Here is a 25,841-nt window from a genome sequence, read left to right as displayed (position 1 = left end):
TGGACGGCGAAGGGCACCGGGCATGTGAACGCCACTGTGCTTTCTTTTATTCTGATCTATGCTTATTTTTTCCGAAAGTGAGTCGATTTGCAGACAAAGCTGGAGTACAGAATGGCAGAGGCGGTGCACCACACGGCGGAACGTGCCAACACTGTCAACAGGGACGTCCTTCCGGCATAAACGCACGAGGGTGGCATGGACGCAGCGGAAGTTCAGGAAATCTCATTCCAGTCTAGAAGGGCTGCTTGTATTTGCACAGAGAGGGGTGATAAGACCGGGTTTCTAGACTTATGGGGAAGAGTACATGACCTTGTGCATGCAAAGAGCTTAGAATCCTGCCTGCCACACAAAATAAATATTAACTACCAGAGTGCTGTTAGTACCACTAACCTCATCATGAGCTTGGAGCCAGGGTGGGTTCAAGGGTAGGAGACTGAATTCAAGAGATGGGTCAAGAGGCTGTTGGTCTGATACACGCTTAGCGAAATCTAGGGGCAGCAGGAGGGCAAGAAATGTCTGGGGACATTTGGAAAGAAGGATCTGCTGGTCCCTGTGTCACAGGGGGCCAGGTGAGCGCCTCCTTTCCCTCTGCTCAGGCTTGAAGCTGTCTTGGTCCCCGGCTCACCACGACATACTGCCAGGCCTTTCCTGCACAGACTTGACTCCGATGAACACCGAGCACGCACAGATAACAATCCCCAAGCACATTCTGTCCCAAATGAGGTGCCTTGTCATTTTCAGAATATCAGCTGTCACACAGTGCGAGAGTTCTCATCTGCTAAAATGAGAAAGCAGGAATAAAAAAAAAAAAAAAAAAGCAGAGAAGGAACTTGAACATAAACTTTAGAAAAGAAAAAAAAAAAAGAAAGACAGACAGACCTGAAACCTTGGTCTGAAGAACCTATCAGCCACAGAGCCCCTTCAGTGAGCCAGGCTTTCCAGGAGGATACTGCGGCAGCTCACTGAGACGGAAGGAAGGAGGAGGGAAGGAGCCTCAGTCAGTGGGTGCTCCCCACCCACTCCCCACTTGGCGTCCGATTCAGTCCTCACCACAGTCCTGTAAAGAGGCCAGAGCCCCCGGGAATGAGGTGGTTTGCCAGTGGCCACCCTGCTGGCCAAGGGTCACTCCGGGATCCACACTGCGTGCGTGTGACCCGCCCACGTTCTGGCCAGAGTGCGCCTGCGAGCCCACGCTTAGGGAAACTAAAAATCAGATTACCCATTCTCCTTCACTTCTCTTCAAGGGTCACAACATCCTTTAGTATTTTCCCAGTTGGGTGTGTGGCTAAGTTAGACAAGCAGCGGGGCTCTGGAGCCGATCAATCTGGTTTTAGACCCAGGAGAATCTCTAACTAGAGGCTGAAACGCTGGTTGTCAGGGTGGGGTGCCGTGGGGTGTGGGGCCCACCGCCGAGCCCAACACTTCGCAGGCCTTAGGACAAGTCACTCAGCAGGCCTGTGGATGTCACTCCCACCCCCTCCCTTCCCTCGGGTCCCTCAGCCCCCTCGGTCACTGCTATGGACGGGATGTCTGGATCCCCCCCCCCCAGATTAATACATGGGAAGCCCCACCCCAATGTGATGGCCTCAGGGGGTGGGACCTTTGGGGGGTGATTAGTTCAGGAGGTTGGAGCCTCCGTCAATGGTAGTAGTGCCCTTATAGGAAGACGTGCTGGAGAGGACCTCACGAGACACCCAATGTGCCAGCACCCTGATCTCGGGACTCCCCCGCCTCCCATACTGTGAGGAATAAATGTCTGTGCTTGAAGCCACCGGCTATCCTGTTGGAACAGCCTGGGGAGACCAGGCCCGCCACTGTCTCTGCTCTGATACTCTCCCTTCCCCAGTCCATGGCCTGCCCTCCGTCTCTCATTTGCCCATTCCAGCCTCTGTCCACCGTCTACAAAATTTATCAGCGATCTTTCTAAGGCTCAGCTCCGAGCATGTCACCGCCTGTGATTGAAACTCTCAATCATTCCTGGCCGCCCTCGCATGCCATCCCCAGACTCGCACTGTCTGATTCTTGTCTCCCAGCAAAGCTTAATATCCGGCCCGATCCCATCCATCCTTCCTTCTGGCCAACAGGTCCACGTACATCACAGTCTTCTCTCAAACCCTGGTGCCTGCCTTTGCATACCCTGTTCCTGCGGCCCGGAACACACTCTCCTCCTGCTCACCCATCTTCCTTCCCCTCACCCCTTGTCTCAGGGACTCTCTTTTTTTTTTTTTTTTTCAAGATTTTATTTATTTATTTGACCGACAGAGATCACAAGTAGGCAGAGGCAGGCAGAGGTGGGGGGTGGGGGGAGCAAGCTCCTCGCTGAGCAGAGAGCCCGATGTGGGGCTCGATCCCAGGACCCTGGGATCATGACCTGAGCCAAAGGCAGAGGCTTTAACCCACTGAGCCACCCAGGTGCCCCTCTCAGGCACTTTCTAGAAGGATCCCCACCAGCATATTCTCTTATCACAGCCCCGATCCCACTTCCTCACTGTTGCTGATTTTCTTCTGTGCCTCCCATACTCAACTGAGCCCAGGAGATTTGTTTGTTCCTTTCTACATCCCTCTTCTCCAGTACCTGGAATACAGCAGGTGCTCAATAGATGCTCACTGAATAAATGCATGACCTTGAAACATGATGAATTCCATACTGGAGTCAAATACAGATGGTAAGGGAGGAGCAGTCCTACCAACGTTCCTTCTGTAAATGGAAGCCTACAAACTACAGAATATCACAACTTTACAGAAAATGCAAAGGACCCCAGGAATATTTCCCTCCTGGAAGCTTCTGGAAGCTTCTGCTTTTCAAGCCACCTTTGGTTTACGACGTCTCCTCCAACACCAGAGATTTATTGACCAGTGACTGCTTTGTCTAGAGCCAAGAACAACTTCCTTTGTATACCATGTTGTTTTATTTCAGCTGAAATCAAGCTTAAAATGAGTAATCACTATTTATTACTCCGCTAAACGAAGAGTAACCCCTGCTGGTAACAGCAGAGCATTTGAAAATCTGACCGGAGTCCACAGCACCCCAAGGAAAGCAACTAGAATGTCCAAGGAACTGCAATCCAGGTACAAAAAGGAAGGACCTGAAGTTACTTAGTGTAGAAAAATACGTATTCGAGAGAGGTGCCGCGGTTCTCTTCAGAAGCGCGACCTAAAGTGTGTTTGGGCTCACCGGACAGGCTTCAGAAGACAGAACAAGGACCACATGAGTGGAAATTGCTCTGGCTTAAAGCCCAGAAGAGGTAGCTCGCCAATGACACCCTTTCGCTAGCACTGCTCCAGCAAGAGGCTGGGAGAGAAGGCGAGGGGGAGGAAGAAGTCCCTGGGCGTCCCTGGAGGTGCTCAAGCAGGGAGGAGTGTCCACACTTTGAGAGGATGAATATCTACACTTCAAGAATGCCACGGAGAGGCGTACGTGACTTCTATTGCTTCTCCTGGTCCAACTACCCACCACCCTCAATGTTAAGGGTACCCCACCCTCACTGTTAAGTGTATCCACAATTCTCATAAGGACTTACTCTTCCATTCTCAGTGCGTAAGGGTGGGACTGACCCCATTCCCAGGCTCTAGAAGTGGGTGCACAATCTCAGCGGGTCCGTTCCAAATACCTCTTCGCCATGGCCGCTGTGACTGGTCCGCGAATTGGCATGTGACTCGAGGCTGACCAGTGAGCTCCCTCCCTGGGACTTTGTTGCTAATCGGGTCAAGGATGCCAGCCTTGACCCAAGAACGTCCATCTCTGCCCCACACTCCCCATGAAGCCTGAAAGAGGAATCTTCTTTTTTTTTTTAAATTTTATTTATGTATTTGAGAGAGAGACAGTGAGAGAGTGAATGAGCGAGGAGAAGGTCAGAGGGAGAAGCAGACTCCCCATGGAGCCGGGAGCCCGATGCGGGACTCGATCCCACGACTCCAGGATCGTGACCTGGGCTGAAAGCAGTCGCTTAACCAACTGTGCCACCCAGGCGGCCAAGAGGGATCTTTTAAATAGGCAGAGAAGATCTTATTGTTCCCCCTACTTAAAAATCACTGATGGCTTCTCATTACACTTAAAATAAAACCGAAACTTCTTATCACGGTCCCAATCCCTGTTCTGCTGGCCTCTCTCTTGTGTTCTCACAGGAATCTCCTCTCCGGTCACTAAGCTCCAACCAGGAGAGCCTTCTTTTAGTCATTCAGACACAGCCAGATCATTCATCCCTTCCTCAAAAGTCTTTGCTGGTGCTGTTCCTTCTGCCGGGATCCTCTTCCCCACGTGGGCACAGAGTGGGCTCCCTCCCTCTACACACGTCCCTTCTCGCCTCACGTCTGGCTCAGAGGGATTTTCAGGGATCATTCTCTTTGTTCTCACACTGTGTCTCTATATCCAGCTTTACTGCTTCCTTTACACTATTAATAGAAATTATACATACATTTTCATTCATCGATTTATTTATTCTACTTCACCTTCTGGAAATAAATTCCATGAGCCCAAGGACTTCGCCATCTTACTCACTGCTCTATCCCCAGTGCCTACAAGATGCCTGGTGTGTAATCAGCTCCTAAGACAGACATGATGGATGAATTAATGAATGAACACATTGATCAACTGAAAATAGGGTCTAAATTTTTAAAAATAAACAAAAAGGAAAGTGGATGTTAAAGATCAGGGGAGGCAGGATTCCTACCATCATCATTTGAACACGTGGACCCAAATGAGGCTGTCTCCTCCTGGATTTTTCAGTTAAGCAAGCAAATGGATTCCCTTTTTAGCTTAAGCTGGTTTGAACTGGGTTTCTGTCGCTTGTGACCAAAGAGCTCTGACTTCCACGAAGGGGCTTCCTACAGCCGCTGGTGGCGCCCAACCACACGATGTCCTCCTCTTCCACTTCACCTCTATCCCCCAGACAGACAGCGGGGGAGCCTTGGTCCTGGCTGTATACGCCCCCCTCGAAGTCATTGACTGTTGGATTAACATGGCTCAGTTCCAAGCCCCTTATCTGATAAGATAAGAAACAATGAGACACGAGGAGCTGGCACTGAGAAAGGTGCAGGGTGACAGTTAGTGGATGCGACAGAATTGGCCTGTATTCTTCCTGCGCTGGGGGCCACCTTCCCCCTGCAGGAGCCACTGGCCCCCTGTCCTGCCTGCCCTTAAAACAGAGACCCCATCTCTGGGAGTCTGACCCAAAAGAGAAGTCACTGATCCGTTCTAGGCTCACATTCTACATCAGCATCAGGTCCTATTTGCCTATAGGCTGCCTTGAATCTCATTCCTTGGTTTGGGTCTCTGGGTTGTTCCTGGCCAGTTCTCTTTAGCCTGAGACTGACTTGGAAACCTTCCCCAGGGATGATAGTAAGAGTGAACAGTTGCCTTTCGTTGGTGTTTTACGATATGCCAGGCTCTCTTCTAAGTACTTTTCCTGTTCTTGGTTCACTTAATCCTCACCAAGATCTGATAAGATAAGCGCCGTTAGTAGTCCCATTTCACAGATGGGGAAGCTGGGGCGTGGAGTGTTTAAGTGACTTGCCCAATATCACACAGCTAGTGAATGCTGGAGTCGGGACGTGAAGCCAGGCAGCGTGGCTGCAGAGCTCATGCTATTAACATTCACCCTACAACAGATTAGTTAAGACTATAAACATCTACAGTAGATGCAGTTTCCCAAGATGGATGCAACAGTATCTCCCATCCCCCGTACTTTTCTCACAGGGTCCCTCTGATATCCCTCTCACTGAGGAGTGTGTCATATACTCCCTCTCCCTGAACCTAGAGCATGGGATACTATGTGACTCCAAGGCTCTAGGATAAAAATGCTGTGGGGCGTACGGGTGGCTCAGTCGCTTAGGCGTCTGACTCGATTTTGATGCAGGTCATAGTCTAGGGTCATGGGATCAGGCTGCATGCAGAGCGTGGAGTCTCCTTCAGATTCTCTCCCCCTTTGCTGCTCCCCCCACTCATGCTCTTGCTCTAAGATAAATAAAACCTCAAAAAAAAAAAAAAAAGAAAAGATGCTATGTATCTTGCTCTGATGGGACACTCAGTGTCCATCCCCAGCAGCATGCCCCAACTCGCCCATGTGCAGAGATCTCGTGGAGATGCCCACACTGACGCCAGCTGAGGTCCAGCTATAACCAGCATCGCCACCAGAACTGTGAGTGGAGATGCTTCCAGCTGGTTCCTGCTTCAGGTCACTGAATCACCCCAGCTTTTGAGTCCTTCCAAATGAGTCCCTAGACATCACGGAGCAGAGGCAAGCCCTCCTGAGTTCCTGACCCACAGAATGCATGAGCCTAATAAAATGGCCACTATATTCCCCTAGGTTTTGTCGTGGTGTATTACCCATCACCGCTATCTGCATCCTTGTACACAGCCCGCCCACAGAACTCTGCCTCTGACCAGCATCTGATTCAGTCCCTAATACTCAGCGACAGGTTCATCATATTCTGCTACTCTGATGTGTCACCTCAGCCTCCCTAGTTGGACATCCTGAGTGCCAACAGCCAACTTCAGTGACCACTTCTTGTCTGTAGCCAGATCCTCAAGATTCCGAATGTGACAGGTTAGACGGAACCTACACTCATTCCTGAAGCTGTTTCTGACCCCTCGAGCTTGACCACAGATCTCAGTCTCCTGGTTCATTCCTCTCGCAGCCAGCCCTATCCATTTTTTTTTTTAAGATTTTATTTATTTATTTGACAGAGAGAAATCACAAGTAGATGGAGAGGCAGGCAGAGAGAGAGAGAGAGAGAGGGAAGCAGACTCCCTGCTGAGCAGAGAGCCCGATACGGGACTCAATCCCAGGACCCTGAGATCATGACCTGAGCCGAAGGCAGTGGCTTAACCCACTGAGCCACCCAGGCGCCCCATCAGCCCTATCCATTTTCAGGTGATTCAGGCATGGTCTGGAAATGGAGCTAATCCAGCCTCTTCATTTCCAAGACGGGAAAACAGACACCCAGCAAAATAAAACAAAATGGTAGCAACTGACATCTCTTGACTCCTTCATGTACATGACTGGATTTTACTCTCCTAAGTTACCCTGTGTAATATTAATAATATTACAGGCTCCATCTTACAGAGAGAGTAAGAGAGCAAGCCATATTTGCTCATACAGTTGTATTAAACTGCCCCAGTGTCCTCTAGTCTTCAAGGCCCAATCTTGGAAGGGTGAAGACGAGACAGACTGTAGATTCCAAAATGAAAAAAATCACTGGGCTTTTTTGGGGCAGAGATTTCCCAAAAAGACAATAGCCTTGGGTCCAGATTTCCTCCACCTGGAAAACATACCTCCTTGTCAACAACACATCTAAGAAATAAAGATGGTCCTTTCTTGTGGGTTGTTACTGTGGGTGTGGCTAAGAAGATCTGTATTGCCTGATCCCTCCAGGTTTTGTACATTCCAGAATGTAATACTGTAAATCTGGGTTCTTCTCCAAGAAGATGGTACCAAATCTGGCTTTGATGAGCATACAATGCCTTCTTGTGGGTGGAAATATATAGTGTTTGCAAAAACAAGAACCTGTGGAGTCAAAGACCTGTATTATAATATTAGTTGTGTGACTTGGGCCAAGCTATGTAAGCTCGTGGGTGTCCATGTCTTCATGAGCACAGTAATAAAAGGACCCAAACTCATGGGGTTTTTGTTTAAGAACCAGGTGAGATAATGCAGAGAGCCTAGAACATAACAAAGGCCCCTCCAAAAAATGACCAATGCTACTGTTATCATATACAGAAATGGAATGAATCCTTACCAAATGAAAGTAAGCAGACTCTCACTATATTCTAGAAAAGCCACCAAATTACCTCAAACTCCAATACAAACAATCCCTAAAATTGCACCAAGAGGCAAGAATGCCACCTCCCAGATCCTGGAGGAAGTGTTTCATTCACACAATGCCAGCCCTTACTGCACCCAAGTTGCTAAGAAGCATTTTGACACTAATCCTCTTCCCGGTAATCTCAAGATGCTAATTCCTCCACTTCAATCTTCTCTGGAAAGTCTGGTGACTAAAAGATCCAGCTTCTGACCTACAGGCTGGAGATGGAAGCCCTGATGTTCTTAGCCATCAATCTTTAAAAAAAAAAAAAAAAAAAGTTAGGCAAATGATGGTATCAGAGTCCCATCCTTCTGGCAAAGAGTAAAGTCCATAAAAGCCGGTGAGAAAAGATTCAATTGTAATCCAACTAATGCATCTCCAGAAGGGTTGCTATCTGCTGCAGAGCACTCCCCATTAAAGAAATCAATTTAGCATTCGACTTCTCCTCCTGTGGCGCATATTGAAGTGGGATCTGACAAGGATGGAAAACAGATTTGTGTTAAATACTGACAAGCCTGTAGCTCAAGGTTATAGCAGTCAACAGAAATCCAGTGCCTTGGAAACCCTGAGACCCTCATCCATCAGCTGGAGTCAGCAGCTTTAAAAGAAAGCCAGAGGTCTGGTTCGGGAAGGGGGTTGGTTATCAAGAGTGGGTATTTGGGGCCATGGTAGCCCGAGATGCTGGTTTTGTGGGAGGCCCAGAAAATGGGCCTGAGCTTCTAGGTCCCTAGCGTCTTGGTGGCTTTTCTTGGTTGTAATGGATATCTCATATTTTTGCTTGCCCAGCATCCTCCCACTCTTATTTTCCAATCAATAGCACCCATTTTAGGAGCGCCTGGGTGGCTCAGTCGGTTAAGCATCTGCCTCTGGCTCAGGTCATCATCCGAGGGTCCTGGGATCAAGTCTGGCATCAGGCTCCCTGCTCAAGGAGGAGTCTTCTCCTCACTCTCTTTTTTTTTTTTAAAGATTTTATTTATTTATTTGACAGAGAGAGATTACAAGTAGACGGAGAGGCAGGCAGAGAGAGAGAGGAGGAAGCAGGCTCCCTGCCGAGCAGAGAGCCCGATGCGGGACTCGATCCCAGGACCCTGAGATCATGACCTGAGCCGAAGGCAGTGGCTTAACCCACTGAGCCACCCAGGCGCCCTTCTCCTCACTCTCTTATCTGCCTCTCTCCTCTGCTCATGCTCTCTTACATTCTCTCTCTTGCTCTCTCTCAAATAAATACATGAAATCTTGAAAAAAAACAAATAGCACCCACGGTATCTCAGGGAACAGTTCCTCTTCTGCCTCTCGGTTCATAAGAGCTGAGTGAAATTTAGCCTACCTCCGGCTCTAAGGGGAGGTAGGCATGTGAACTCAGCCTGCCAGATGAGGGCCGTGTGGCACCCTGACCTTGGTGACCTCCTTGGGCACAGCAACCAAGGAAGAACCCACAGGGACAATGAGACTCAGTCTTGGAATTTTCTGCAACTGTTTGGTTAAAAGAATTCATCTTTCTACCCGTGTGGTTGGGAAGACAGGATTAAGCCTGAAGCTTCTGGAAACCATCTTATCATAATAAGGGGAGAATGGAATCAGCCCAGAGAAAGACACAGATAAGAGATAAAGATCTTCCAGAATCTGATTAGATTATTGCCCTAGAATGAGATTATTTGAAGACCATTGCCTGCACTTCTCAGTTCCAAGATCCAATAAGTTCCATTTTTCTTGGTTTTAAACCAATTTGAGCTGGGTTTTTGTCACTACAACCAAGAAAAAGATCTGACAATTCCAATGTAGCTGGGTGAGGCAGGCCTACTTGGACAGTACTAGCTCTCTGTGGGGCCTAGGTCAAGGCCACACTCAGCAATTAATCACATCTCCCAATCGGATCCCACTTTCCAATGCCTTAACAGCCCCCAGGCATGCCGCAGAGATAGATAGTGGGGGGGGGGGCCTTCCAAACTTAAAAAAAAAATGTTATCTTAAAAACAAAACAAAACAAAACAAAAAAACAATAAAATCCCAGGTGTCCCAAAATTTAAAAAAAAAAAAAAAAAACACACTTTTTCTTTTAAATTAAAAAAAAGTCATTCCTGTGGCGTGCGGCAAGGTTGGAACATGTGATTCTTGATCTCCGGGTCAGGGGTTCAAGCCCCATGTTGGGTACAGAGACTACTTAAATAGATAAAAGTTACCCCAAAAAAAAAATCCTTTATTGCTAAAAGCTGCTAAGCATCATCTGAGCTTTTAGCAATTCTTAATTACTATTCACAGACCACCACAACAAATGTAATAATGAAAAAGTCCGTAATATTACCAAATACCAAATATTACCAAAACGTGACACAGAGACATAAACTGAACAGACAGACACCATTGGAAAAAACAGTGTCCACACACACACACTTGCAGCCACAGACCTTCAATCTGTAAAATCCAACAATCCTTCAAAGCACGAAGACACAAAGTGCGGGAGAAATGGAGGTAGCCCCTGCGGACCTATTAGAGAAGATTCCACGTGCCTTCTGGGAAAGCCGATACTACATCCCAAAGCAAACAAGCAGGTGCCGGGGACGGCCCGCAGCCCCGCCGCGACCCCTCTCCACTTCGGGACCTTCTGTTCTGAATTCTGGCCCTGCAGCCTCCACTTCCCGGGAAGGCTGCCCCCCAGCTCCCGGGTTCAGAAACCTGCTTCGCCTGCACCCACGACACACCGGGGTGCCTGGCTACATGTAACATCTCCCTGGGCTTGGCCTTTCCACGTCGCCAAGGCTGAGTGGAGGCATTTCTCCTTTACTCCACTCCCAGAGACCCCTCGTGCCCAGGACTCAGTGCTGCGCTCCCCTCATCAGCGGCCTCCCCTCCACCTCTCCCTTGTGGTTTCCCTGCACCTTCTTCTTTGTTTCATTTAATTTTATTTAAATTCATTTAATTAATATACAAAAAGTTATTATTAACTTCAGAAGTAGAGATCAGTGACTCATCTGCTACATACAACACCCAGTGCCCATCCCATCACCTGCCCCCCTGATGCCGTCACCCAGTTACCCCATGTTCCCTCCCTCCTCCCCTCCAACAATCCTCAGTTTGTACCCTCGAGTTATGAGTCTCTTACGATTTGTCCCTCCGCCTTCTAAACAAACTACAGGTATTTCTACAGTCATTTTAACAGTCTTCAAATTTCCCGTAAAACACCTCTGTTACTTCCCTCGTGTAAATTCCTCCCCCCAAAGCCTTTTTTCCTTAAGGCCACCCAACGTTTCACAAATCCCCTTCGGCGATCCTTAGAAATGCACCTCTCCCCTCAGCCTGCAGATCGCAAGAGGCAAACAAAATCCTAGAAGCTCTAACACCCCTGCCGCCCACCCCTAAAACTTATCAATACATTCATGAAGCAAAAATAGATTTCTTCCAGAAGGGAATGCCGTTGCCACCCAAATACGACGTCCCTATAAATACCAGTGCAAAGGGCAGCAGCGAGCTGCCCTGCTGGTGTGAAAGCTGGAAGCCAAAGGCGCCTGCCCCACTGTTCTCCGGGTCCGGCCCTCACCTCCCTACCGTCCCCTGGCATTTTATGCGGATCCAGCAATGCTGAATTAACCTCTCGCTGTTTTTCCAAAATAGGCCTTGATGTCTCTTTCCTTCTACCTATTTTTAAATGCAGTTCCATCCACCTGAAATGGTGGGTGTTCCCAGGGGCTCCTAAGGACTTGCCTCTTCTCACCCCATCCAAACTCCCATGTTCTAGGACTTTCTCACCCTGAAGAGGGAGGGCTTGGGAGCGGATTGCCCCAGGAAACTGAGCTTTCTTCTCAAGATGAGCAAGATGAACCTAGTGATAACCCGGCGGGAAATCTCAGATGGGACTGGAGGTCTGGGTAATGCAGTGGGTCCCAGGGTCCCCGACAAGCCCACTCATCGGCTCAGGTGTTCTTCCCGTCCTCTTTAGGTGATGTGTTAACCATGGCAGTAGATAACATGAAAACACACAGGAGCAGAGATGCTTTTTCTCAGTTTCCCTTCAGGCTTTCTGATCTACGTGCCACCCCCCCCCAACAAAAATGTCTAATTTTTGTTATTCATAGGTCTTCAACATCTAACATCTCCCGATCTCTCATTTTTTTTAAAGATTTGTTTACTTACTTGAGAGAGAGAGAGAGCACGGGCAGGAGGGGCAGAGAGAGAGGGCGAGAGAATATCAAGCAGCTCCCCCACTGAGCAGGACGTGGGGGACTCGATCCCCCAACCCCGAGATCCGGATGGCAGCAGAAACCAAGTCAGAAGCCCAACTGACGGTACCGCCCAGGCGCCCCCTGCTAATCTCTCGTTGTAAAGGCAAAGAAATAATACTGTTGTTTTCTCATGGTATTATGTTTATAATTCACTTCTACTTAAGGTCGGTGTTATCTTTTTTCCCATTGATATTAAGCAGTCCAGTTTTCATGTAAATTTAAATAAATAAAGGGATGAATTATATGCATATACACACATATACAGGTGATATATAATTATAATTATGTTACAATTAAATACATATAATTAAATGTATTAAGCACAGGCACTGCCTGCACATGACAAAAATCTGTGTGATACTCAAATGAGCTGAGCATAGGGAAGAAACTAGAATTGGCTGGAGTAGCTACCTTTACGGTACCTGCCTTCCTTGGTCCCCGTGAAGTCTCTGGTGGCCACAGTCCAAAGCAGTGTGGTCCCCAAATGTTTGGAAGAAGCAAACCCTGAGAAAACGGGCCGAAGCCAGTCTTCCCAGCCTCATAAAGGGCTTCAGAAACCAGGCAACCATTTGAACTTGCCCTGTTCCCCTGCTCCTGGGGTGTCACCACGGAATTTTCAAATCCCTGGATTATTTCAGAGTCAGGGAAAACCATTGTTTTGGCTCCATTCGGTTTCTCTGAAGTACAGGGCAGAGGAAGTTCCCTTCTTGTAGAATCCCAGCTGTGACTGAGGACAAAGGGTCTCCTGTCTTTGATAAACAAATGTGGGTAGAGATTAACGGCCTTTTCTGAACCTCACTTAAAGAGGCAGCCCCAAAGCAAACCAACCAGACCCCTGGAGGGGAGGCCGCTTTTGACGTCAAGGCTGAAAAGCAATCGACAGGGAAGCTTGTCTTTTCTACTCTGAAAGGTGGCTTCGAGAGTCATCCACAAGATGGGGCCTTTCCCGTCCTGTCCTCACCTTCCCGACTGCTTGCTGTCACTCAGCCCAATTCCTTCCATGTATTTATCAAGGAAGCTTTTATCAAGTGTTTTAACAGCGGGGACGAATGAGAAGTCAGTATATGCGCGGCCGAAGCGAGCACGACAAATGAGAAGTCGGAACAGCAAAGTCGTTCACCTCAGAAGCCGATACGCGGAGATTCTAGAAAGAGGAGACAGAGTACAAACATTCCTAAATGAAAAGGTAATTCCAGAGGAGGTGCGGCTATTTGAAAAATAAAACAGGGGGGTGCCTGGCTGGCTCCGTTGGAAAAGTACGTGACTCCGGATCTCGGGGTCGTGAGTTCAAGCCCCACACTGGGTGTAGAGATTACTTATCGAAGTAAACATTAAAAAATAAATAAAAAAGGATTCATCAAAACATATCTGACGTGTTGGGGGGTGGCGGGTTAGTACGGGTGATGGGTGATGATCTCTGTAATATGTTGATCTGCAACTTGAATCTGAGGGAAGGGTGCTCTACTAGAGGAGGACATGCGTACAACAGCCATGCGATGGGGCTGCCTCTCCCTTTCTTCCCTTCCTCAGGGATCAACCCTCTCTGCATTCCCCCAGCTTCTTTTCCCAAGGCTTAGAGGCAGGACTCTGAAACAGGTATAATTGCTATTTCCATTGCTGACCACGGGACCAATCTCTGAGTCTCACGTTTCCTACCTGTAAAATGGTAACAAGAAGGGAAACCCCTATTTGGTAGGATTGCTGTGAGCAACCATGGTGCGTCTAAACCACTCGACTGACTTCCCGGTTCAACACCCAATAATGGTGGCTCATCATTCTAATGCTACTGCGTCCCTTGGACACACTGCAGAAGACACCGGGGTTCACAGACCTGAAGGATGCCTAGTCCCAGGCAACAGCTAACCTGAATTTGAATTCTGAGTCCCTTCTTGTTTGAATGAATTTGGGATTGAACCTTTGGAAACAGAAGATGATAGATTTTTTTCTTTCTCCCTTTCTCTTTTTCTTTCTTTCTCTCTCTCTCTCTCTCTCTTTCCTTTTTTCTCTCTTTCTCTCTTACTTTCTTTCTACTTTTTGGTTCCAGGTGTTTCCTTCAATGACTAGAGAATTCGTTGCCCACTGTCTTCATTGAAGAGTTTTTTCTAGCAGGGATCCAAAGAGAGAGTCACTGCTAGGCTTTTGAGGTTCAAAACAGGCCTCTGAAACTCAAGGCAAGAACTGTATCTTGAGCAAAAAAGCCTATCTGAGTTTCAAGAGCCTGTATCCTTTGAGTTTCAAAAGACCAAAATCCCAGGCTAAACAATAGGCAGAGAAGAGTATGTTCACTGATCTGGGAGAGGGAGGTTTTCCGGTCTGCCACCAAAAAAAGAGAAAAAGAAAGAAAAAGAGAAAATCGCACAGGCTGGGGAGCAGCAGCTGAGTAAACATGAGGGTTAGCGTCTAGTCAAGGGCCCGGTGAAGCCCACTGAAGCCCAGTCCAGTGGAAAAGTGAAGAATTAAATTAGACAGTTGAGGGTATAGGGCAACCTCTTCTCATTTCCCAAGTAGGGAAAGTGAACAGGATTCGAGATTTCTCCAGCATCCTCCTGGGGGTCAGATCGGTAGGACAGTGTCCTTGAGGAGGGAAATCGGCTTGAGTTCCTGAGTCAAAAAAGTTCTGAGATGTTTTGTGGGCAGAGGCAGACGTCACCGTTCAGGGGGGCATGACACCCCTACGTGAGACTGCTCTCCTCCTGGGCACGTGGTCAGGATGGCAGCCAACCTGTCTCCCGCACATGGCTTGATAAAAAACAACCTGTCTGCTCTGCAAGACTTCGCTCGGCACCATCTGAATCACCCCACGTGGACAAACCCCTTTACGATGGCTCGGAGTAGTCATAAGCCCTCAAGATGGAACAGCGCTCTAAAACTCTAGATGAATCAGCCTCAGCATGGATACCCCCGTGGGAATGAAAGGAACCGGCTTGAGCTCTCCCCAGAGCTAGAAGGACACTATAACACACCTTGGTTAGACACTTGCAATCAAAAGAGATTTGCTGGAAAGACAACCCACCATCAATAAACTAATGGTCTAGAGGAAAAGCAGCCAGAAACTGCTTGACAGGAAGCTAGCATAGTCCTCTGCTCGCTCGCGCGCTGTCTTCCCTCCTCTCTCCTGGAACTGAAATGAAATTTCAGCAACAAAATCTCCTGCAGGGTAGAGCCAGGCAAGGGGCACTTGCCTGGGTCTCCCAGGCTCCTTCCTTTTGTTTTCCAGTCTCCACCTTCCAGAAATTCAACTAACAACTAACTTGCTCTGGGGGTGGGGGGTAGGAATGGAGGAAAGCCTTCAAGGGTGTATTTAGTTCAGAGACCGTGTGTTAGTCCTAAGCTCTCTCTGAGCTCTGCAGCAGGGGGACACAGGCCACTAGTCCCTGGACTAAATTTACAGTGACTCTGTTTATCCATTTAGATCAGCACGAGAGAGGGACTGTGGCCAACTGCCTCAGTTTCCCCAAGGGGGCTCAGTAGCACTTCCAAGAGCAAAACCCTCAGAAGATACCAAGAGTGAAATAGTCAGAAGCAAAAGGTTACCTGGCTAACTCTGCTCAGAAAGAACTTTCCATCGAGGCTGCGCCTACAGAGAAGACTCAGAGCCCTACAACTCTGAAGGCCCTGTCTTCTCACAGTAAAATGAACCACACAGTCAGTGTGACTTGTGGTTGATATGCGCAAAACCGTGGTCACTGATTTCAGTCAGATCTGAGTTCTTGGTTTCCCCTCCAAGATTCTACTGCTCCACGGAGCCCATGCTGTTGTTCCAGCCGCCCATGCTGTTCCAGCCCACATATGCAGGCGCCGAAGTCCAACCCCTTGGACCAGAACCTCAACAATCAGACTTCCAGGAATTTATCCCAAGGAAATGATCATGCCTGTAGACGTGTGGAGGTTGGACTACAAGGATGTTCATCTCACAATTAATTGTAATAATGAACAGTGCAAATAACTTTAAATAGCCAACACCTGTCAGCACAGCAGAGGTGTGCAAATATTCATATTTAGAAAAAGGTTCATCAAAATAAAACAGTGACTCTCTATCTACGAGGCGGGATTATGGGAGAATTTAAGTTTCCTGAGAGTGAGGGCTTAATCGATGTCCACCAGCCAAGTGAGAAGGCCCAGCTCCGGGGGCTGCCCTCACTCCTGACACCAAGTGCAAGTTTGGGAGGGTGGTTTCCCAAAGCCATCCCAAGGTCTGATAACTCACTAGAAAAACTCAGTCACTGTTAAGTTGTGGTGCTCAAGGTTACAGGGAAAGGTTATAGGCTAAGATCAGCCAAAGGAAGAAAGACACAGGGCAGAGGCCAAGAGGAGGAGAAAGGGGAGCTTCCACAGTCTTCTCTCCATGGAGGAAGGTCGCCTTCCTTCCCTCGCATCCACGTGCAGCAACGCATGTGGACTGTGGCAAACTAAGGCTGCTCCCGGAGCCTCAAGGTCGGAGTTTCTGTTGGCGCTCTCCGGTGTCGCATGATTCACTGCTCACGTAACTGATCTCTGTCTCCAGTCTTCACCCCTCTGCTGTGACCCAAAGTCCCCACTCCAAATCTCATCGTACATCTTCCTGGCATGGCTCACCCTCCCCGAAATGTGGGGCCATCCCCCACTGTGTGTCATACACTGTTGACCAGCCAGTGTGAGCCACGGTCCCAAACAAAGACAGTCCTACCAGGCACAACACTGGGTCGCCTGCCATTAGCCAAGGACATATACCAGAGGTCTTGAGCAAGGCCAGATTCTTTGCTGTGCATTATGATAAATGGTAACAGTGACTACTGATGATAATATTACGTTGTTCGAAATCTGATCCCAGATACCCAAGGAGCCAAAGAGTTGCTTTGCCCCATCCTTACCCCGGATGCCATCTAAATGGGCTCCAGCCTTTCACTGGGTCGCACCCCAAGTCCTCCATCAGGATCAGAGCCTGCTGCCATTTTGCTGTAATTCCTATCGTGATTAGACTGCCATTTTTAATCATGACAATTAGAATACTAGCTATCATCGCTAACACTGATAGTGTTCCAGGTATTGAGATGAATTGTTAACACATAAAATCAAATACTTTCACCTAAAAAAAATTCTTCAATACATGCTAGCTTAGCCCTGGTTTTGTAGCTGAGAAAACCAGACAAGAGAAAGGAGAGCTTTCTCCAAAATCTCATGTATGAGAAGAGACAGAACTTCCACGGACACTCCCACAGGTCTCACCCCAAGTGCCCCTGACTTCTCTGCCGCACCGGCCCCTCCCCCACGCCCCAGGGACCAGCGCTGTCTGCTTCATGTCCTCATACCCTGGCCAGCCCATCATCAACCTTGGATGATGGCCTAGAAAGACAGGTGACCATCCAACAGAGGAGAGATATGTGGACATCTCCCAACGAAGCTGCCGTTACCGTATGAAGTCCTTTTGGGCAACAACGACCCCCGATCACAGACCCCCACAAGATCCCACCATGCACTTCTCCCGAGTCACCACATCACCTGGACCCAGCCCATCCCCTGAAATTCAATTTCCTTTCGAATGTCTCCCCATCTCTCCAGGTGATCTTTACTGCCAGTCTCTGACACCTAAGAATTTTTTAAAAATAATTTGTCTAATGATAATCTAATCTGAATTTTATCTGATACACACTGACAAATCTCAGGTACATCTGAGGAATATTTTTAGGAGTTCTACATCCTTGGGGACTTCTCTGCTCATTTTTCCCTTTTTTAAAATGTTTCCCTTCAAAACTCCAAAGGGTTAAGTTCTCCTTGTGTTCCTTTCTTCAAAATCTATTTCAATTTGCGCTGAACGAAAGGAGGTGAAAACACCCACAACAAAGGTGAATGTCTTGGTCCCTAAGTGGAACAGGTCAGACAGGTTCCTCTATAAGGGGCTTTCCTGGGAAGGCGCAGGGTCCTCGCCCCTGTGTCCTGGCTTCTCCTGTTCCCGCTTACGTATCTTTTCCTCTCGAGCAGCCCCTCCTAATGTCCTGCTTGCATTTGAGTCACTGTAGAAAAGCCTTAACTGTTCACTCTTTTGCTCCTGCTCAAAACACCAGCTGGTGCTTCTCACTTACCTCCCTGGCGGGTGAGCCGTCTATGGTTGAATCACGGTGTGAGAAGACTCGCTTCCCTCTTCCCGTAGGACTTCAGGCAGAATGAGAGGCAGGATACAGCCACCCCGTCCTCCCACAAACCCACTGAACTGTCCCAAAGTCTATAAAAATCCATTCTCGCAATCCTAACTGGAGGCATACTCTTTATTTAAGAGACATACGACCAGGGCAAACCTCCTTATTGGGATGTCTCTATTCATCCCACATGCCTGTTCCTATTTTCGTTCTATTATTTCATCTATTAATTTAGCAACCCAAGTGCTCCGTGAGTTATTTAGCAATTACTGGGGGATGCACGGGTCTAACGCAGACGGGGAGGAGGTTGACAAATGCCCATTAGCATCGGGCCCAGTAATGGCCCCATAATGCCTCCTTGCACTTAGCCAGATGAAAGCAGCTATAGATTGTAAGGAATTTTAAAGGGTGTCACAAACCTTAATTCTCCATGCTCTGGGAGGAGAGTATTTACTCCCATTTGGGGCTCCGCTGTGCCGAGACGGCCGCACGTCACCGTATGAACACCATTCATCCAGTTCACCTTATACTCCATAGAGGTGGTTTCACGCACATTTGCAGGGAGCGTTCGTTCCTTAAACAAATATTTATTATGTGTTAGCCACATGCCAGGCACCGTGCTAGGCTGCGGCGAAGCCAACAGACCGGTCCCCAACCCAGTGGATCTGAGAGTCTCAGGGAGGAATTAACCGTTATGTAAATTCATTTCTTTAATGGAAAAATCACGTCAACATCCTGCTGAGTGATACACAGGAAAGAGAGGGGGGTCTGGGGTAGCCGGGAGTCTCAGAGAAGTCGGGCCTGAGTTTGACTGTATTACCCATTATCGATTCGTTCCCTGGCCTTATCCGACAACTTTCCTAACCTTTCTAAGGCTGTTTCCTCATCCAGAACGGTGTCCACCCCAAAAGTTGTGGGAAAGATCAAGTGACCCAGGGCATTGTGCCTGCCCCCCAAAACACTAAGTGCTTGATAAAGGTGAGCAGTTATGGCTTTAAGCAGTATTGTCTAGTGGCCTCCCAAATTGGGGATTCATCACTCATCTGAAGGCACACCTGGAAGTTAAACCTGTAAGTAGCTCTGGAATCCTCCAGAATTAAACAGACCCCTGAAGGTCTGATAAATGCAGTCGTGTCTAGAGTTAATACCAGGGATCTCGGCTAAGCCGCTGGAGACAGTGGCACCCACATATCCTCCTGCAGTGGCCTGGGGCTTTTCTGAGAGCAAGGAAGAGCTGGAAGAGAAAAGCACTGGGACCGGACCCTAACTAAAGCAGAAAGGACAGAGAATCCTGGCAGCCCTTTCCAAAGCCTGCCACCCGAGGCCCTAAAACATGGCCAGAAGAGTGTCTTCAACACAACAGCCGGGGGGAGGGCCAGCTCAGCCTCTGGCCCAATATTCAACGTTTCTATCATGGGCTCGAATAAAGGCTGATCGGAATCTGTGTGTGCTACAAAGTTGGGACTTTATCTTATAGGCAATATGCTACATAATGGAATCGGCACCCCAGAAGACCTCCACCAGCTGGTATGGAAGGCTGAATCACACAACATGAAATGTAACAGAGATAAACATGAGGTCCTGCCCTGGGGGTCCAGCCACCATCTGGACAAGCCCTTAATGGGGAAGCAGGTGTGAATGCACCTGGCAGGTTTTCATTACCTACAAGCTCAATAACCGTCTACAGTGGAACATTCGGATCATCTGTGGTTGTATTACTTGAAGTAGAGCTTTTTGAGCAAGGGAGGTGAAGTTTCTGTTAGAGGTCTGGGTGTAGTTCTAATACATATAAGCTCTCATGAGCATCACTGAATAAATGCAATCAAGGAAGGGACAGAGACTTCCAAATACAGGGGTTGAGATCAAATTAACAGGACAAAAAACGACCGGAGGTCAGGTACACTACAGGACTGCTCTTTCCAAATTCTTAAGAAACCATAAACACAGCAGCCAGATGTGGGCCTGGCAATGGGTTGAACACGTTGCACCTATCACCTCAATCAGCCCCAATCACAACTCCACTGCCAGTTCCCCAGAACTGGAAATGAGGCCCGGAAACTGACAGAGGTCAAAGGGCACTCTGCCCAAGGTCATCCATCTGGTGAGTGGGTGAATCAAGGCTATGATCTGGCTGGCTGACTCCAGATTCGGCATGTTGACCAAGCTACAAGGCGCCCTATGGAGCCATCCTTGGGTGAGGACTTACTAGAGAATACGGGAAAGGGATGGGCTGCCCGCTGGCCAGCACGGCCTGGGTCCTCTTCCTCTCCGGCGCCTGGCACGGAGTAAATATTTAATTAGCCTCTACTGGAGAAACAAGTTACTGAACCAGGATAAACTGCAGAGCGACACAAGGAACTACTCCCTAGAGTGAGAATCACCATGGTCCTCGATTTCGGGGACTGCCCTAACACAGTCTCCCCAACAGAGTGGATGGAAACAACAGAATCGGATTCTCTCTGGTTCTCACCGCTAGAGAGGGGAAAGCAGGGCAGTTCCCCCTCCAAAGGCTCTAGGGAAGAACGCTTCCTGGCAGTTTCCCGGTCTCTGGTGGCTGCTGGTCATGCTGCGGGCTCCTTGGTTTATAGCTGCGTGATTCCAGCTTCTGCCACGGTCTGCATGTGGCCTCCCACGCCCAGGTGCATCTCTTCTGGGTCTCTGCATCTCTTCTTCTAAGGACACCTGTCACTGAATTAGGGCCCACCCTAATCCAGGAGGACCCTGACGGAACTTACTACATCTGTTTCCAAAGAAGGTGACATTCACCTGTTCTGCATGCACATGAACTGGGGGGGGGGGGGGGGGGGGCGCACCGGTGGTTCAACCCAGGGCAATCACTGAATAGGGCGAGGCATGGTAGCAGTTGGCCAGGGCACAGTGCAACCCCAGGGATGCTCGGGCACAGTTTTAGAGTTTCATCGTGAGGACTTCGGCAATCAAATTAAGGGTTGGTCTTAGATATCACCTTTGCGTTCAATAAACCTTTACGAATCCCGACTGGATTACCCAGCAGGAAATCATACGGTGGGACAACTCCAACAGGAGTTCCCTTGTTGGGGGCGGGTGTCTCAGAGCCCAGCTGGGGAGGCAGATGTGCAAAGTTCCGCCAAAATGTGACTGAAAACGAAGTTTACTCTCACATGCTATGGAAGCATGGAGACTAAGGTAATGAAGTCAGCCTGCAGAGAAGACGGAAAAAGAACTCAAGTATCCAACACGACCCGAGTTCTCCAGTCACACAGACTTGGTCCCCCACCCAGGTTCCAACCTTCGCTCCTTCTACTAACAGCACAGAAATCTCCTTTGGGAAACAACTTCTCCATTCTCAATGCGGCTGATTGAGTAGGATGACCCTGCCCACAGGTCCCAGGGTTTTTAGGCGGGTCAGGACATCCCATGGCTTTGTCTAAGCAGAGGCAATGAGAAAGGCACACAGGCCGGGGGTGCAGGAAAGTACTGATTCCACCGCATTCTGTGCTAGAAGGATGTGAATCTTGCAGCTGCTGGAAGCATCTTGCAACTCCAAGGGGAGAATCTTGAAGTTGCCAAGAAAAACAGCAGATCCCGGGAATGGAGCCACTTACAAGAAGCATGGCCAAACTCTGGGTCCTGTTAGCATTCTTTATGTCCTGAATCAAACCGTACCTAAAGCCAGACTGCCCCACGGATGCTTCATCAGGGGAGTGAACAGATACATTTTATTTTGCCGGAGCCGACATGAACTGGATTTCCTGGGACCTCCAGCCAAAGGGCTCTGGATGTAAACAGCAGTCCAGCAAGCAACAACCGCCTCAGAAGTCAGAGAGGCAGAAAGAGTGGGGTGTTTTCTAGAAATGTTTTCACGGCCAGAATTTAGTGTGGTTGGTGAGTGAGAGAAGAGATGGCCGAGGCCTCACTGGAAGGGACCTTAGATCAAAAGCTGGGTTTGGGTTTCATCGTGGCATTTTTATATCCCTTCCAATTCTGAAATTCTTTGGCTTTCTGAGCTGTGTTCCAGAAATCTTTGCAAAAGAAAGGAAACATTAGTCCAAGAGTAGCAGTCTTGCCTGAATTACTGCCTTAGGTCCTAATGTGCCTGCTGTTGGGCATTTTATCTGTATCCATCAATCTGCAGGGAAGCTGGGAGTCAGGGGTAAAAATTACTACCCTGACTGCCGGGCCCAGGCTCCCTGGGTGTGCTGATCACACTCCTTGGCAATAACCCTCACAGGTGGCGGGAGCTACACCCCTGTGGCCAAGTCTCTCTAGCCTCAGATACTTGCAATTCAGTCATACGTAAAGATGCCAGAAACTTCCACCCTTGGGCTCCAGGGCATTGCTAAGCATAGGAAACAGTCGCCTTTCATGGGCGCGCCGTTCCCAAGCTCCACACTGGTCTTAGCGGTTGTGACAAACGAGGGGTGAAGTGTCCAGGGATTGCCAGCAGTGCCTTCCGCCCACTCCACAGAGGGCATGCGGGTGCAGGTGACTGTGCCCAGAGATGATAGGAGGTCTGCAGAGTGAGCATGGACACGCAGGCTGGACTGGGCATTTGGAAGCCGAGAGACCGCATGGTGGTCTCATTAATGCCCCATGACGAATGCCACACAGAAGAGGCAGTGCCCCCTCCCTCCTCTAATGGGACCAAGTAAAAGGGTAGCAAGGCTTCCAGACCCCCAGGTGTCCAAAAAGCAATAGCAAGAACCAGGGAAAATTTTTAAACAAAAGTGAAATTACAGAAGAGTTAGCTTCTCTGGCCTTGCTTTCGTTATCTGGTTCTTTCTTTGCTTGACAGTTATCTAACTCTCTGAAATGCAGAGTCTATAAGAGCAGCGACCTTGTCTTATTTGATCAACACTTTACCCACTTATTTAATGATAACAAACTGGTAAGACAACAAGGGGTCTACAAAGGGTCGGGCAGTCTTGTGTGAGTGCACGACAGGCTCGTGCCTCTCAGTGTCTGATCCTCAGTAACCCCATGAGGTAGGCACTATCATCGGCCCCACACACAGATGAGTAAGCGGAGGCAGAGGCTGGATAATCTGCACAAAGTCAGTCAGCTGGTGTCTGGCAGAGCCAGCACTGGAACTCACAACAAACTGGCTCCAGAGTCCAAGTTCTAATTAGAGCTATGCCCAACCTGCCTTCCCACTGCCCAGAGCATTTGTTCGAGCAGCAGCTCCATCCCAGGTTCATTTCCGGGTGTTAGGGATGCAGCTATGAATAAAAAGAATCAGGAGTTCATGCAGCATTTGCCGGGTGGATGACCAGGTGGACGTGTGGATGGATAGAGGGCTAGATGGACTGACCGGGGGGGGGGGGGGGGGGTGAGAAACAAGGTAGGATTCAGAAACGTGGCAAGGCTCTGCTGACTATCATGAGTGAGTGAGTCATCCGTAAGAGGCTGGATCTGTCTTCCGCAGCTTTTCTTCCTGTATTTGACAGTAATTTGTCAGTGGAATGCACGCAGGCTCCAGGACCAGAAACCTGGCTCTATCCTTTTAACATCCGTGTGATCCAGAGCAATTCACTTAACCCACCCCACCCCCAGACCTGTTTCCTCACTTATAAAATGAGAATAACCCCAGCTACTCACAGTTGCTGGGGATTAAATGTTATTTGCTATTGTTTGGAGCCTGGTTCAAACATCTCTTTTCTGCAGCTCTCAGTTCAATTCAGTTCAACAAAATGTTTATGAAATGTGTCCTTTACGCAGACACTGTGCTGAGGGTAAGGATCCAACACCGAATTAGACAAATGCAGCTCAAAGAAATTTTAGTTTAGGGGAAAGACAGGAAAAAAACAAACATGTTTTGTAAGTGCTCAGGGAAGTAGGGGATGTTAAGTGGGGGTTAGATGGGGCGGGAATTACCTGTCCTCCCTGATGCCCCCACAGCACTTCCCCTGGGTTGGCTTTCACTATGTGCACCTGTCGCCTGTTAAACACGGCTCTTACAGAGATGCCCATGCAACCCTGAAAGAGGAATCAGTTGCACCAAATGGACATAGGAATGGAGATGAGGAGAAAGGTGGATGGATGGAGGACGGATGGATGCGGGGGTGGTCGGATGGGTGGGTGGGTGACCGATGGACATGTGGGAGGTGGATGAATGCACGGGTCGTCGGGTGGGTGAGGGGGTGGATGTGTGGATAGATGGGGAGATGGATGCGTGGTGGGGAGATGGATGCACGGATGGACGGGGGGGTGGGAGGAAGTCAAAACAATGGTCCACACAAGAATAGCCAGGACTTCGCAAGAGCCACGGCCAGAAGCAAAACCCAGTCCAAGCGGAGCTTATGTCTACGTATTTAAAAAACTGGAGAGAAGGAACAGGAGCATCAGGGACAGATCTGGGGCAAAGCCAGAAACTGGGAAAATACACAGAAGTTGGAAAAGAGAGCCCAGCTGCAGGAGACTGCACCAGCAAAAAGGTCTCTTGGGATAGCAGGACCCAGAGGATCAGGTGTGGCATATCACAAGGACAGTCACAAATGTCCCTTAGAGATGCACCTCCTCAGGACAGGACTCTATGGCTCCTGTCATTAAGATGAGCCATAACTCATCTACTCTTTGTATCTGCCCTTGCCCATATGACTTGTCTTGGTCAATGGGACATTACCACGGTCAGAGGCTGAAAAGCACTTGTACATTGGAGTTTGCTCTCATGCTGCTTTGGGAACCCTGTGCCCACTGCTCCATGAACTGCCAGGCTCGCTTAGCCTGCTACACGGCTGAGTCACTCATGCCTACTGCCCCAGCTGACAAAGAGCCAACAGTCAGACCTGAAAGCCCCAGAACAGGCTGTCTCTGCTGCGTTGGCCCCCAACTGGAAGAGCCATCCCACTGGCCATGATGGGACAGGATCACTTCTACCATTTATACCAGCAACTTTGGGGTGGTGTGAGGGAAAGCTCACTGAAACACAGGGGACCGTGAAGAGGCAGACCCACTCCAGCAGAATGGTCAAACAAGCTCATGTGGACAAGGTCCCTCCTTTCTATCCACCAATCCTCAGGGCAGAGAATATCTTCGGCAAAATCACTTCTCACGGTGGGAGCACATGAGCCAACCACTCTCTGGAATCTGGGAGCCAGTACGCAGGCATGTATTTATCCCACTGCTTTTTTAACCACTGAATAATTTACTCCACAAGCAATCATGGTGCACCAATATGGGTTAGGCTCTGCAGATAAGGTGGAAGGCAAGACAGACTGGGGTTGTGGCCCTCCACGGTCGAGTGATCTTATCAGGGGCTGGGATGGGGTTTGGATTTTGAGCCGGAAGAGGGCTTGGAGCAGGAATGGGAAGGGGAACCATGACCTGGCCTGACCCTGGGCCTTCGGCCAAAAAAATCCACACACATGCTGTCTGACAGCTCCCAGTACAGAGGAATTACAGCTCTTCACTCTGTGGGTAAGAGGACAGACTCTGGGGGGAGCCGCGCGGCTCAGATGTTTAACCATCTGACCCTTGACTTCGGCTCAGGTCACGATCTCAATGTCATGAGATCCAGCCCCGCATCAGGCTTGGTGCTGGGCATGGAGTCTGCTCGAGAGTCTCGCTCTCCCTCTGCCTCCCTCCTCTATCCGCGCGTGCATGTGCGCGCTCTCTCTTTTAAGAAAAAAAAAAAAGGACAGACTTTGGAGTCCCACTGTCTGAGGGTCTGAGTCGGAATTCAAGACTTACTATTCATGTCCGTGAATGTCTCCATCCTTCAGTTTTTTCT

At 49.0% G+C, this 25,841-nt stretch overlaps 1 protein-coding gene across 1 annotated transcript in view; it reads right to left on the bottom strand.

Annotated features, from left to right (window-relative positions):
- The window catches only part of HS3ST4 (heparan sulfate-glucosamine 3-sulfotransferase 4), a 399,649-nt gene that overhangs the window by 205,555 nt on the left and 168,253 nt on the right, over positions 1-25,841 (bottom strand). The window lies entirely within an intron of this gene.

This window comes from Neovison vison, chromosome 14 (genome assembly GCF_020171115.1).
Source record: "Neovison vison isolate M4711 chromosome 14, ASM_NN_V1, whole genome shotgun sequence".
NCBI lineage: Eukaryota > Metazoa > Chordata > Mammalia > Carnivora > Mustelidae > Neogale > Neogale vison.
Note: the sequence above shows the minus strand (reverse complement) of the source record. Positions and strands in the feature narration are given on the sequence as shown.